Consider the following 14,882-nt stretch of genomic DNA (forward strand, 5'->3'; position numbering starts at 1 on the left):
ACTTTGCTGATGATGCTGTGATCTTCGCGGAGTCAATGGAGGCTCTGTTCGGAGCTCTCGAGAGACTGAGTGAGGAGTCTGAGTGTCTGGGCTTGTGAGGGTCCTGATAAAAACCAACATCTAGGTCTTTAATGACCTCTTGGGCACGGCCATCAGCAGTGTGTCTGTCTGTGGAGAGAGTGTCAACCTTTTCGAGAGGTTTACTTACCTCAGCGATGACATTCATGTTTCTGGTGACTCTTCCTATGAAGTCAGTAGACGGATTGGGAGAGAATTGGGGGTCATGAGGTCACTGAAAGGGGTGTGTGGCGCTCCCGATATCTATGCAATAGGACAAAGGTCCAAGTCTTTAGAGTTCTGGTGCTTCCTGTCTTCTTGTATGGTTGCGAGATATGGACGATATCCAGTGACCTGAGACGAAGACTGGACTCCTTTGGTACTGTGTCTCTCCGGAAAATCCTTGGGTACCGTTGGTTTGAATTGACATGGAGTCCCGAATGAGGCACATGACCTGCATTGTGAGGGAGCATCAGTTACAGCACTATGGCCATGTGGCACATTTCCCCGAGGGTGAACCAGCTCTTAAGATCCTCATTGTCGGGGACCCATGTGGCTGGACCAGGCCAAGGGATCGCCCACATAACACCTGGCTGCGGCAGATAGAGGGTCATTTCGAGCGAGCGGAAGCAGAGAGCGGCGGCGTCTCCCACAGGCACGTAGCCCTTCGAAAGCACCCGAGCAAGTTCACCTGAGGTAAAGCCGGCAGCTGACCAGTAGAAATAACCAGCAGTGAGAAATTAAAGTCAATCGCTCAGCGGGTGGTGGAAACTTAAAGCGACGGTGATTCAGCTGAACACGGAAAGCGGCAAAGCACCTATAAAAATGGCAAAGATGACTTCAACATTTAATGTAAGTTCTATCTGCTCTCTGCCCATCGAGGGCACGTTTATATGTTGTGTGTCCTGCAGTATGTACAGCTCAAGTTTTCCGGCCGACAGTGCAGATAGCTTCACCTGCCAAAAATGTTTAGTTAATTTAGAGTTGGTCGGGAAAATACGTGAATTGGAGGACCGCGTTAGGAATCTGATAGCGATTAGGCAAACCGAAAATTGGATCGACTCGGTTTGTTTAGACAATTCGGCTACATCTGATTCGGCTTCAGTCTCTCCAGGTCCCACTGTAGTCAGTGCGAGGCCAAAATCAGCAGCACCAATTCAGCCACAGGGCGAGTGGGTAACAGTAAGACGGGGGTCTAAGAATCCAAAATTTAGTCCCCCAGCACCCAGGTCACCAATTCGGACCCAGAACAGGTTCTCAGCTCTCCGCAGCGCGCCTGTGGAAACTGAGAATAATAAAGTGCTCATAATTGGCGATTCCATAGTGCGGAATGTTAGAATTCCAAACTATGTTAAACCAGCAGTTAATGTTAAGTGCCTTGCAGGGGCCAAGATTTCTGGCATAAAGGCGCATTGGACCGTGTTGCCGACGATGAAGTATCTACCTTATTGCTGCATGTCGGCACTAATGATATTTATTTACAGCAATCTGAGGTATTAAAGGAACTTCATCTCTATGCACCAAAGCTAAAACAAAATGTCGGAATTTAATTGTATCTGGTCCCTTACCAAGATTATATAGAGGGATGTGATTTATAGCAGATTGCATTCCTTTCACTGCTGGCTAGAAACCTGGTGTGCAAATAAAAGCATAGCATTTGTGAACAATTGGGATGATTTTTGGGAAAGGCCTGGATTTTTCAGAAGAGATGGTCTTCATCCTAACTGGAGGGATCTTATGTATTATCCCAAAATATGGCAGCAAAACTGCCTGGTTGACTGATTAGAGCACCATCCAGGCCGCAGTCATGTAATCTTAAATCACAGGCTGTTGTTTATCCCACCTGTTATTTTCCTGAAGCTGTTACCCATAATCCCTGTTGTGGGGCATCCAGTAAATTTAGTCTTGATACAAACCATAAATTAATTGATAACCAAAAATAAGGTGTATAATTAGACCAAGGGATAAAACCAGACACTCCACCAGGGCATCTGTAATAGAAATTTAATTCAAATTAAAACAAAAATATATCAGCAGTTCAGAAAGAACCATGCAGTTTTAAATGCTGTTTATTGAACATTCGCTCTCTTGGCACTAAAGCTGTTTTGGTAAATGATATATATTAAGTACAAAATCTGATCTGTGTCTTCTTACTGAAACCTGGCTTAGTAAATGTGACACTGTTCCCTAGCTGAGGCGTCACCAGATGGATACTCGTTCCTTCATAAGTCTAGAGATTCTGGTCGAGGAGGAGGCCTTGGAATAATTCATTGTAACAAAATGCAAATCACTCCTAAAAATTTAGGCAACTTTACATCCTTTGAGGCATTCATTTTAAATATTAAAACAGATTCCAACACAATTATAGTGCTAGTCTACAGACCACCAGGGCCATATTCATTGTTCATGACTGAATTTAGCAACCTTCTGTCTGATTTGGCTATAAATTATGATCACGTAGTTCTGATGGGGATTTTAATGTACACATTGATGTGGAAACTGACACTTTTAGCAAATGTTTAACTTATTTGTTAAATTCAGTAGGATTTTGTCAGATTGTCAAAGGTCCAACTCATAATCATAACCATACATTAGATTTAATTATAACTTACAAAGTTGAAATTCAAAATTTAAATATTACTCCATTAAATGTAGTTATTTCCGATCACTTCTTAATTACGTTTGATTTAGTTCTGCCCATGCCAGCGCACTCGCAGATTAAAACAAAGACAGTGCGACATCTAGATTGTAATTCTGCTTCAAAATTTATAGATACCTTGAGTAAGTCGAGTGTAATTGTGGAAAACCATTTAGATCAGTTAACATCAAATGTAAACGTGGAAAACAATTTAGATCAGCTAACATCACATTATAATGTGACCTTGAGAGATGCTCTGGACACAGTGGCTCCCTAAAACAAAAGTGATCAAAGCACATAGAAACTCTCCCTGGTTTAATGAAAATACTCGAGCTCTTAAATTAGAGTGTCGAAAACTGGAGCGCAGATGGAGAACAACAAAGCTACATGTCTTTCAAATTGCATGGACAGAGAGTGTTAATAAATATAAAAAGCCCTCTTTAAAGCTCGCTCAGAATACTATTCTACATTAATAGATAGCAATAATAAAAATCCTAGGGTACTTTTTAGAGCAGTGGCTAAATTAACAAATGGGAATTCAGATCAACAGTGCAAAATACCAACAGATATTAGCAGTACAGACTTTATGAACTTCTTCAATGAGAAAATTAAAAATATAAGATCCCAGATCTCAGCATCACAGTACAAACCAAATACTAGCTTAGCAGACCCTGTCACATTGCATTCAGCACTTTAATAATTTTAATCCTGTAACTCACCAGGAAGTCTTAACTTTAATTACTAAAATGAAGCCCACTACTTGTTCCCTAGATCCAGTGCCAACAAAACTAGTAAAAGTGCAATGGATGTTCTTGCAGCCTATTCTAACATTATCAATAGTTCATTACTGCATGGCACAGTACCTGATGCACTAAAAGTGTCAGTCATTAAACCTTTACTTAAAAAGTCAGACCTAGACCCACACATACTAAATAACTATAGGCCTATTTCAAATTTACCATTTCTCTCTAAAATACTAGAGAAAGTAGTCGCCAGTCAGCTTCAGTCACACCTTACGCATTACAATTTATTTGAGAAATTCCAGTCTGGCTTTCGCACTGGTCATAGTACAGAAACGGCACTAACACGGGTTGTAAATGACATTCTGATATCCTCTGATGAAGGAAATTCCACTGTAATTATGTTGTTGGACTTAAGTGCAGCATTTGACACCATTGACCATTCTATTTTACTGCACAGGCTAGAAAACGATGTTGGGCTTACAGGCCCGTGCTCGCTTGGTTCAGTTCTTATTTATCAAATCGATTCCAGTATGTACAGAAATGTGCAGACAGTACTCCATCATTATACACAGAAGTTCAATATGGTGTCCCGCAGGGCTCAGTACTGGGACCTTTACTGTTTTCACTTTACATGCTTCCACTGGGATCTCTCATTAGGAAACATAATGTTAATTTTCACTGTATGCAGATGACACCCAGTTATACCTTTCATTTAAATCAAATGAAGTTTCTCCGATGTTGTCTTTAATTAGTTGTGTTAGTGAATTAAAGGAATGGATGAATGAGAACTACTTGTCTTTAAATACAGATAAAACAGAGATGTTAATTGTTGGAGGGAATGACGCTGATCACAGCAATATTTTGTCATCATTTAACTCAGTTGGAATCCCAATTAATTTTACTGAATCAGCCCGCAATCTAGGAGTTATCTTTGACTCTAGCATGTCATTTAAAGCATATTACAAAGTCGTCCAAAACATGTTTTTCCATCTTAAAAATGTTAGGAAATTAAGGCGCTTTCTAAATAAACAGGATTGTGAGAAATTAATTCATGCATTTATCTCTAGTAGGATTGACTACTGCAATGCGGTGTTCACTGGCTGTTCAAACTGTTCTCTATACAGCCTCCAGTTAATCCAAAATGCGCTGCAAGAATTATTACAAGAACAAGAAAATATGAACACATAACCCCAGTTCTTAAATCTTTACACTGGCTCCCAGTTAAGTTTAGGGCAGATTTCAAAATCCTCCTTTTAACATATAAAGCATTAAATGGCCAAGGTCCGCTTACTTGTCTGAACTTATCATGACTTACAAACCTGAGCACATTAAGATCTCAAGATGCCGGTCTGCTTAGGATTCCAAGGATTAATAAAATAACAGTGGGAGGTCGAGCTTTTAGTTACAGGGCCCCTAAACTGTGGAATGGTCTTCCTGCTTCCATAAGAGATGCCCCTTCAGTCTCAGCCTTTAAATCCCGGCTGAAGACTCACTACTTCAGTTTAGCACACCCTGACTAGAGCTGCTGATTAACTGTACAGACTGCATCTCTGTTGTTAGTCATTAGCACTATAACATAAGTAACATGATAATTATATTTGAATACTAACCCTCACCTATTCTGTTTCTTTTCTCGGTACCCAAAATGTGGCCATTGGTGCCACGCCCACCTGCCAAGTTGTTTGCCTGCCTATGGTAAAGTCATCCCTGATGGAGGATCACAGGAATCATGGGAAAGAGGGGTCCTTTCATCGGAGCAACATTTCAGCCGTGGCATGGCCAAATGGGGAGGCAGCTAGATGGATGAGGTCTCCAGGACTCTAAAAATATCCAAACCTAATTATGTCATATCATCTACTGTTAAACCGTACTTCTAAAATTTTATTATTATGCTGTCTTAAGGAATTGTTCTGTTCTGTATATTGTATTGTATTGACCCCCTACTTTTGACACCCACTGCACGCCCAACCTACCTGGAAAGGGGTCTCTCTTTGAACTGCCTTTCCCGAGGTTTCTTCCATTTTTCCCTACAAGGTTTTATTGGGAGTTTTTCCTTGTCTTCTCAGAGAGTCAAGGCTGGGGGGCTGTCAAGAGGCAGGGCCTGTTAAAGCCCATTGCGGCACTTCCTGTGTGATTTTGGGCTATACAAAAATAAACTGTATTGTATTGTATTGTATTTCCGGAAGGCGGGACTGGACTGTGTGTCTGCTTGGGGAGTTGCAAAACGATCCTAAGCTGTTTCAATGTGTAGTGGGTGCAGCAACGTGCTGTACCTGTGCATGCCTAACAACTTAACTTGACTTAACTTGAAACCACAATGCAGAACATTTTGTAAAATCATCAAAACTTAGCATTGGTGAAGTGGAGGTTTGTATTCCAACACTGTTGAAGAATTCACTGAGCACTCTGGTGCAAAGTTTAATAAAAAATATACAAGAATTAATGGACTCTGGGGACTCAGAATATTTTAGAAGTTCATCATTAGTGATTAAACTAAATCATATCTACAGACCCTTAAAACTAAAGCTGATGGTGCTATCAGTTAGACGAGGGTTTTAGGGTCACCGCCTCTCCCACTCTGCTGAAAGTCTTTCTGCTGCACAGAGAAGTCGCTACCTTTTATGTCATCCGGTGCTCATTAGCTCAAAAATAAAACAGTAAAGATCAACAACTTTATAATTTCAAACCCTAATATGTTTATAATGCTGATGTAATGGACCTTGTAGTTATGTCTTCATTTTTGGTATAATGTTAATTTATTAAAGTATATTTCATTTAATATTTCCCTGTGATTTTTCCCACTGTGGCATGGCTGTTACCATAATGTGTTGTCCTCGCTGTCACGTGATGCCATCTACAATTCTGATTCCATTGTGAGTTTCATGAGTGTTTTGAACGTGTCCAGATCTCCCAGCTGGAATATTAATTTTGACCTCATGTTGAGGATTTTAATACTCAAAAGAATCAACTTCAAAAATCAGAATATTGTTTAGAGCTTCAGGTTCGATGTGATGTATTCTTTACCATCTTTTTCTGGGCCATTTTCTGATTGAGGATTGCGCTGCTAATTGGTGGGTCTTAATGTTTGTTCCCAATGGGATTTACTGTAAAGCTGCAGGGTTACATAACCTGTGATGTCATCAATGCGCAGGTATAAAGATCACCCTAAAATACTCACCAGTACAACTACTTACTTTTGAACTTTAATTACTAGTATTTTGTATCAAAGTTCTGCCCCTTGACTATGACTTTTGGTTTACGATTTGACTTTAATGTTTCTGTCTTGTTGATTTTCAGTTTTTCATCTTTGCTTTGTCATTTGACTCTGTCCTTTCTCCTGACTCTCCGTCTTTACTTATTTAAACTGATTTACCTTTTAATAGTCAGTTCCATTACAAGACCAGTTAGAAAAAGCCTGCAAAAAGACAAAAGAGCGAACATCCTCTTCATCAGGTAATTCTGGAGTTTAACAAACTGGATGATCAATGCAGGGGGCAGTGAAAGTAAAAATCAAGTAGGCCTCAGTCTTGTCAAATAGCCGGAGATTCTTCACCTTTTCTGACATCCTAAGGTAATACAGTCAGCTTTTAAGTCAGTGTTGTTTGGTTTATGATGTTCATGCTTCTCAAAAGGCCAAAGTAGCCTTTATTGTCTCCTGTTTGGATGATAAGCCCTTAGAACGGGCGTCATATTCAGTTAGGATACAAATCACCTCTGAGTGTAGAAACAGCCCTACAGCCTGATGCTGCCACCAACGTACTTCACAGCTGTAATGGTGTTGTGCAGGTGAAGAGCAGGGTCTGGTGTCCTACTGATGTGATGCTTAGAACTGAGGAAAAAGACGTCAAACTTTGTTTCATCAGACCAGAAAATTTGTCTTCTCACAGTTTGAGAGTCCTTTGGGTGCTTTTTGTCAAACTCTACATGGCCTTTCATGTGTCTTTTACTGAGAGGAGGCTTTTACTTAGCCACTCTGACATAAAGACCAGATCAGCAGTGTTACATGGACATGTTGTTCTTCTGGACGTTTCTCCCATCTGCACACAGGTTTCTCTGGAGCTCAGGCAGAGTGACCTTCAGCTTTTTGGCCCCCTCTCTTAACCAGTCCATTGTCCACTAATTGCTCAGTTTGACTCTCAGCTCTAGGAAGAGTCCTGGTTGTTCCAAACTTTTGCAATTTAGGAATGAACTATAGTGGTATTGTCATGTAAATGGAGTTTGGCCTGTTTCATGGTTTATAAATACACGGCAGAGAATGACACGGCTTAGTAAAACAGGAACACACCAATGACTGGTTATTCAATGTCTTTGTCTGTTCTAATTCTCCACCTTACCAGAGACGCACAGTACAAGCTGACTGGTGAATCAAAATGATCTCAGAGTGAGAACTTTCATGACTGAGCCCCAGTACAGAACTGTCACCCTCCATAATACTAGTACTGTAACTCTCCTGTTTTGATGGAAAGCAACTGTGGAAATCAGCCAGTTAGCACAGGTCATCTGTAATACAAGATGGCTGCTCTTGGCTATAAAACACCAGTGTACCAGCTATTCCACTCTGGAACCTCTAACTGCATAATTCAAACCTCTCTGTACTCCATATTCTTGATGGTCCCTCATATGGGGGGGTTTAACAGCAACAAGAAAGTAACAAAAGTGAACTGACTCAAGTCCTGACACATGAAACAAGGCATACGTTCGAAAATGACTGAGAAAAGACAGAATATATGTGATGAGGGCGTCTTCTCTTATCATCATATTTTTTATCAGAGGTTCCCACCAGCGACTTTGAGTTCTAGTTGGACTAAAGTATAGGAGAATGGAAGCGCCTCACAAATTCTGACAGACAAGAACTCAGAGGTTTCACACCAAATCATTGGTGGTTTTAAACCACATTGACTCTCCAATGGTGATAACATCAGGGAGGAGTTAAATAAGATGTTTCTGGAAAATTCTGAAAGAGGAATCACCTCCTTCAAGTTAGGCTGAAAATAGCTTAGAAACTCTCCCTGGTCCTTATCAACTCTTTCTGATAATCCAACTCCGGGTGATGACTGAAGGTGACTTTAACTTGGACACCCGTCTTGTTACAAAACCCCTTCTAGAATCAAAACATTAATTGGGGACCCCTACCAGAAAGAAGAGACATAAGAACATTGTGTAATTTAAGGTCATGTGAAATAAAAACTTCAACCTATTCCTTTGTAAAAGAGAAAGGGAACAGAAGAATAAAATGAACGCTCTTTGAAAGCAATTCACAATGATAAAATCGAAGTATTACCCTGTGAGACTGGCAGATCAGTTAATGAAATCCACCTTTAAATTCTCCCAAGGTCATATGGCAGGGGAAAGCGGGGGCAACAAATATTAAAAATGACAACAAGTGCCACAAACCCTCACAGAGAATTTTACATGTTTAGCTAAATTCAGCCACCTGAAATATTGTTGTATAAATTGTAAAGTTTTAAAAATATCAGGGTGACCCCAAAAGGGTGATGAGTGACTCCACCTGAAACTCTACAAATCGCCAGTTCAGGAACAAATGACTCAGGTGTCACAGGAGGTGGTGGAGAAATGGACCACAATGAGTGAAGGGACTCCCAGAAATATTCCAGCAATTCTATGACTGTTGCTCCTAAAAATGTTGAGGGTGGACTAATAGGTTTGTGTTCAAATATCACCACATCAGGCTTGGTCAGTCTGGAAACTGCATCTTCTTTCAGACCATCAACAAGGTGATAAGAAACTAAAAAGTGAAACTGACTAAAAAACAAGGACCACCGCGCTGGTCTCTCATTATGTCACTTTGCAGATTTCAGGAACTAATATTCCTATGGACAAAAAAAATTAAAAACTCAGGAGTTGTACCTTCTAGCCAATGTCACCATTCTTCTAAAGCCAATTTAATAGCAAACATTTCACGATCATCCACATCAAAGTTCTGCTCAGAAGCAGATTGTGTCTTCAATAAATAAGCACATGGATGTACTTTGTCCATATCCAGAAAGTGCTGAGATAACACAGCTGCCATACTGACACTAAACACATCGACCTCCATGAAATGGTGAGGGTGTCTCAAAATGGCGGCAGACATGAATCAAGTCTTTAGATTATCAAACACCTGCTGGGCTTCACATGTTCAAGTAAATTTCTAGGTGCTTCTCTTCGTGAGTGCAGTAATAGGAGCAGCCAGCAAAGAAAAAGTCTTTATAAAGCAAACCTAACTAAACAAAACCTTCTCTGCGTCTGTTTCAATATAAGAATGGCTGATGTGATAATCCAACAACAGTACTGACGTCTGGTGAACGTTACATTTCTAAAAATTGGCAAATAATTTATTTTCACAAAGACGTGACAAAGCCTCCTTTACATGAGCTATGAGAGATATGGAATCTTTAAAAAAGACTGAGATATCACTGATATAAATCAACTGAATGACCTAAAAGATCACACAAGATATCCTTAAGAAAAGATGGAAATAGTGCAAGCGCATGAGCCAAACCATATGGCAGGACTAAATATATATAGCGGCCTGATGACGTGTTGAACGCCGAATTCCACACGTCCGCCTTTGGTCAGGAAAGGAAGAGATCAGAGGAAGAGCTCATTATTCTTTACTGTAATTTTATTAAGTTCCTGAAAATCAATACAAGGGTGAAGTGACTCATCTTTAAACTCGTTGATAAAAAAATAATCCAACCCCATCAGGATTGACAGATGGATAAATAAAACTATTATGGAAGTTTTCACCAATATAAGCCTTGATAGCCTTCAGCTCAGAACAGGACAGGAGATAACAGCGACCCTTAGGCAAGGAGGCTTCAGGAAGTAACTCAGTCGATCATGTGGGCGATGGGGTGGGATCTGCAGGGACCCTTGTTTGGAATTACATCTGAAATTTCAGAATAGATCTCAAGGAGAGTGTCTAAGTGGGAAATCTGAAAAAATGGGTCAATCACAAACTGAATACACGACGTAAAGCAACATGGACTCCATGCAGTATGTGCTCTGATACATGAAGTGTGTTTATGAAGCCAAGGAAAACGAAGATAATTGAGATCTCGCAAAAGGCAGGCAGTGTGGCGTAGCAGTCAAGACTCTGATTTCAAACCCTGAGGTTGTGTCTTCAGATCCTACTGCTGACACCGTGTGACCCTGAACAAGTCACCTCACCTGGCAATGCAAAGCTCCAATGGGAAAACCTGAAGAAGCGTAACCAGCTGTATCTCAGTTATTGTAAGTTGCTTTGGAGTCAACTAAATGTAAATGTAAGGTAATGGAGGTCCTGACAGTCAGCTAATCTCCAGACAACATTCAGTGGCAAGTTTGAAATTTATAAAATTTCCAGCAGCATCTGAATTAACAGACAGCCAAGAATCTCACAGGATAGGAGGGCATGTTGGATTTTAAAAATATCCAGCAGTCAAGATGTGATCAAAACCAGAAATGAGTTGAATACTGTCACTGTGTCAGACTTTGTCTGTTATGAATGACTGAGTTAAATTATTTTAATTTCCTATGTTTTATGGTGTGTTTAACCTAATCAGTATTTTATCTGTGTGTATTTGTAATTTTAAAGTCTGTAATTGTGTTTTACCTGCAAATCCTTAACAGCACTCTAAGTCTGTGCTCAGTGAAGTACAACATAAAAATAAATAGAATTTCATGGAATTGAATTCAATTGAAACATCTCACCCAAACAGCAGAGAAACCATTTTAATTGTTGATATCTACATGTGCACTTACTACACGATTACTCTACACCTATGTGACCAGACCAAGAATAAGTTACGCTGTCCATCTGCACATCATCAGTGGGGACTAATGGAGGCCATCAACACCCCTGTGATGTTGAGATATGAAATACAACAAAAAGAAAAGAAGACCAAAATGGGCAAACTGGAAGAGCCTTAGATGTTTAAAGAGTGAAAAGAACTGAACTAATCAGAGCGGTGGACACAAGGAGATAATAAAACATCAGAGAAGAGACAGAAGACATTCAATGTAGATTAAGGTGAGAAAGGGGAAATAATAAAAGAAAAAAGAACATTAACATGAAAATGAAAAAAGATGTCAATAGTAAAAGGAAAAACATCCAAAAAGATATGGAAGGATCTCCTCAGTCAGTGCATCTCTAGGATTGTGTCAGAGGAGTCCATCACTCTTTATAGTCTGCTCAAACTCGACTGATCAGTAAGCCAACATACCTTACAGACTCCAAAAAACTGCTGAGTACACATCGCCGAAGATCTTGAAAAGCCTCTCTGTGCTGTGGAATGGCGACTTTGTCCTGCTGACATTGACTCAGGAAAGTGAAGTCAAAGAAGTCAGGGAAGTAAAGAGTGTCTGGGAGAGGCACCATGTTTGGAAAGGGTGCAAATAAAGAGATGAGGTGTTGAAGGCTGTTGTTTCCTTTCACTCTTTTGTACTCACGAAGCAAATGACACATCCACCAAAATGTATATCCATTGAAGCCATCTAGAAAACTAGAAGGAAAAAAAAAATTAGGAGAGAAACACAGTATTTTTTTCTACAGCAGTTTTATACATAAAAGGGAGATCAAAGTGCTTTACAAACATTAAAACAAGAAATTATAATAATAAAGAAAAATAATTAAAAAAATAGATAAAAAGGGAAAAGTCCTTAAAATTACAAATGTAGAATACAATAGATTATAACTTATTTTTGTGAAGTGCTCTTTGACTGAAGTCATTTCCATTTTGTAGTTTCTGAGGTGTTAGACAGAACTGTAGAACATGACAACAATCAGACGAGAACTGGCCATTCAGCCCAACAAAGCCCACCAGTCCTGTCCACTTCATTCTTTTAAAATAACATCAAGTCGAATTTTGAAAGTCCCTAAAGTCCCCCTGTCTACTACATGACTTGTTCTCTTATTCCAAGTGTCTGTCGTCCTTTGTGTAAAAAAAAAACTTCCTAATGTTTGCGTGAAATTTCCCCTTCACAAGTTTCTAACTGTGTCCCCATGTTCTTGATGAACTGATTTTAAAGTCACCGTTTTGATCCACTGGTCTAATTCCCTTCATCATTTTAAACACTTCAGTCAGGTCTCCTCTTTATCATCTGTCAAGGCTCAGCTCTTTTAATCTTTCCTAATAACTCATCCTCTATAGCCTTGGAATCAGTTGATTTGCTCTCCTATGGATCTTTGGTCTTTATGGAGACCAAAACTGCACCCAGGACTCCAGATGAGGCCTCACCATTGTGTTATAAAGGTTGAGCAGAACCTCCTGTGACTTGTACTCCACACATCAAGGCGCTATATAACCTGACTTTCAGTTTGCTTTCTTAATGGCTTCTGAACACTGTTGGGCAATTGATAGCGTAGAGTCCACTATGACTCCTAAATCCTTCTCATAAGGTGGACTTTCGATTTTCAGACCTCCCATTGTGTATTCAAAACCTCATATTTTTATTTCCTATGTGTAATTCTTTACTTTTACTGACAATAAATTTCCCTGCCCCTTTCCATTTTGCCCTGGTGGTCTTGGCAGGAAAAGCTACAGAGAAAGAAGCCTGGTTAGATCAGATTCAATGAAAGGACTAGATGTTACAATCCCTGATATTTGCATTGCTTCTAATGGGGAAATCTTTAGGGATGGCTGCTATGAGGGATGGCAGCTGGGAGGCTTTACCAGCAGGACACATCATCAGTTGTGTGCCTCAACTTCACAGGGTGTTTCAGCCACTTATCACAAGACACCCTTTGCTGAGGCAGGCCCACCACAGGTTGATCAAGCCTGGGCGTGTGTCTCACATTTAGCTGATTGCCTTAGCTGCCCAAGTGATGTCCTCCCTCTTCAGCCATAGCCAGTGACTGGTCCTCTCAGCAGTGTTAGTCAATTCTCTGATAGCCTGTCGGTGGGCCTGTCCCCTGACTCCAACCTCTCTAAGGAGCTTCACTGTTGTACTGGCCACAAAGCCCCTACACCCCACCTACACCCCACCTCCACAGGGTGCACCTTGATCTTCCAGCCTCTGTTCTCTGCCTCAGCTGCTAAGTTGGCATACCGCAGCTTCTTACATTCAAAGGCTTCCTCAATGGCATCCTCCCATGGTACTGTCAGCTCGATGACGTAAGCAAGTTTTCCAGAGTTAGACCAAAGGACGAGGTCGGGTCGCAGAGTAGTTGCTACGATCTCTGTGGGGAAGATGAACCTCTGATCCAAGTCAGCTTGCATCTGCCAATCCCTGGCTACCTTCAGCAGTCCCAGATCCAGGGTTGAAGGGCTAGTCCTCTGCTTGTCCCCCTCCCGGACAAATGCTGGTGGGTACTGGCGCACCTCCTGGTTGGTGAATGGTTGGGCATTGATGGATTCCCTCTTGCACTCAAATTTCTCAGCTAGACACCTGAGGACCTGGTTGTGTCTCCATGTGTATCTGCCTTGAGTGAGGCTAGTCCTACAACCAACCAGGATGTGCTTGAGTGTTGCTGGGACTGTACACAGGGGGCAAGATGGATCCTTTCCAAACCACAGCTGCAGATTTATGGAAGAAGGCAGCACATCACATGTGGCTCGGATGATGAAGTGCAGCCTGTTGGACTAAATTCCCCAGAGTTCACTCCATGTGAGTTTAATCTTTTCAACATCCTCCCACTTCATCCAGAGGCCCTGCTTGGCCTGCGCTACAGTTCTGGCACGTGTGGCTGCTTCCTCCTGTCGACGCACCTCCTCTACCACCATGATTCGACGTTCGGTTGCAGATGCCTGTTGCCAGAGAGGTGTTACTGCTCCAAGACCAAACCCTTCTCTGCCCTGTTGGACGTGGCCCACCACGTTACGATGGAGAAGAGCAGATTTGGCCTGTAGCACAGCTGTGGCTGGGGTCCACTTCCTCCCTGTTGCTAGGGTGGGAGCAGCGCCTCTCACTATGGGATCCCGGGAATCCGTGAGTGACATGTCCAGCTTCACCTTTGCACATCTGAACTCCTCAACCAGGCTAGAAATGGGCAGTGACAGTATTCTGTCGCTGTAGAGTCCAACACTGCTGAGGCATTTTGGTAGTCCAAGCCACTTCCTCACGTAAGAGCTCACTAGCCTCTCCAGTCGATTGGCATGAATGAGCGAGACCTCGTACATGGTCAACGGCCACAACAGTCTGTAATAACCCAAACTGGAGGCACCAGAGCTTCAATTTCCCTGGGAGTGCGGTGTTATTAATCTGCCTGAGGCCATTAGTCATGTCATGCCGTAGTTGTTCAAGTTGCCGGGTGTCATTGAGGTCTGCATTATACCACCACCCGAGACTCTTGATGGGCTTCTCTAAGACTGTTGGAATTAGTTCTCCACTGATATAGAACCGCTCAGCTGTCAGTTTTCCTTTTATGATGGAGATGCTGCGAGATTTGCTTTGCTTAAACTCCATTCTTGCCCACTAAATGTTTTCCTGGAGGTTCTGTAGCAATCGCCTAGTACATGGCT

At 41.3% G+C, this 14,882-nt stretch overlaps 1 long non-coding RNA gene across 1 annotated transcript; it reads right to left on the reverse strand.

The window, feature by feature from the left end:
- Positions 1–11,138: 11,138 nt before the first annotated feature.
- Positions 11,139–11,934, reverse strand: LOC120519233. Its single transcript, XR_005631418.1, has 2 exons — positions 11,646–11,934; positions 11,139–11,281 (listed from the first exon to the last, which is right to left on the reverse strand). It is a non-coding gene; the product is annotated as an uncharacterized LOC120519233 (long non-coding RNA).
- Between the last annotated feature and the right edge of the window lie 2,948 nt (positions 11,935–14,882).

This window comes from Polypterus senegalus, unplaced genomic scaffold (assembly GCF_016835505.1).
Source record: "Polypterus senegalus isolate Bchr_013 unplaced genomic scaffold, ASM1683550v1 scaffold_1291, whole genome shotgun sequence".
NCBI classification, from domain to species: Eukaryota; Metazoa; Chordata; class Cladistia; order Polypteriformes; family Polypteridae; genus Polypterus; species Polypterus senegalus.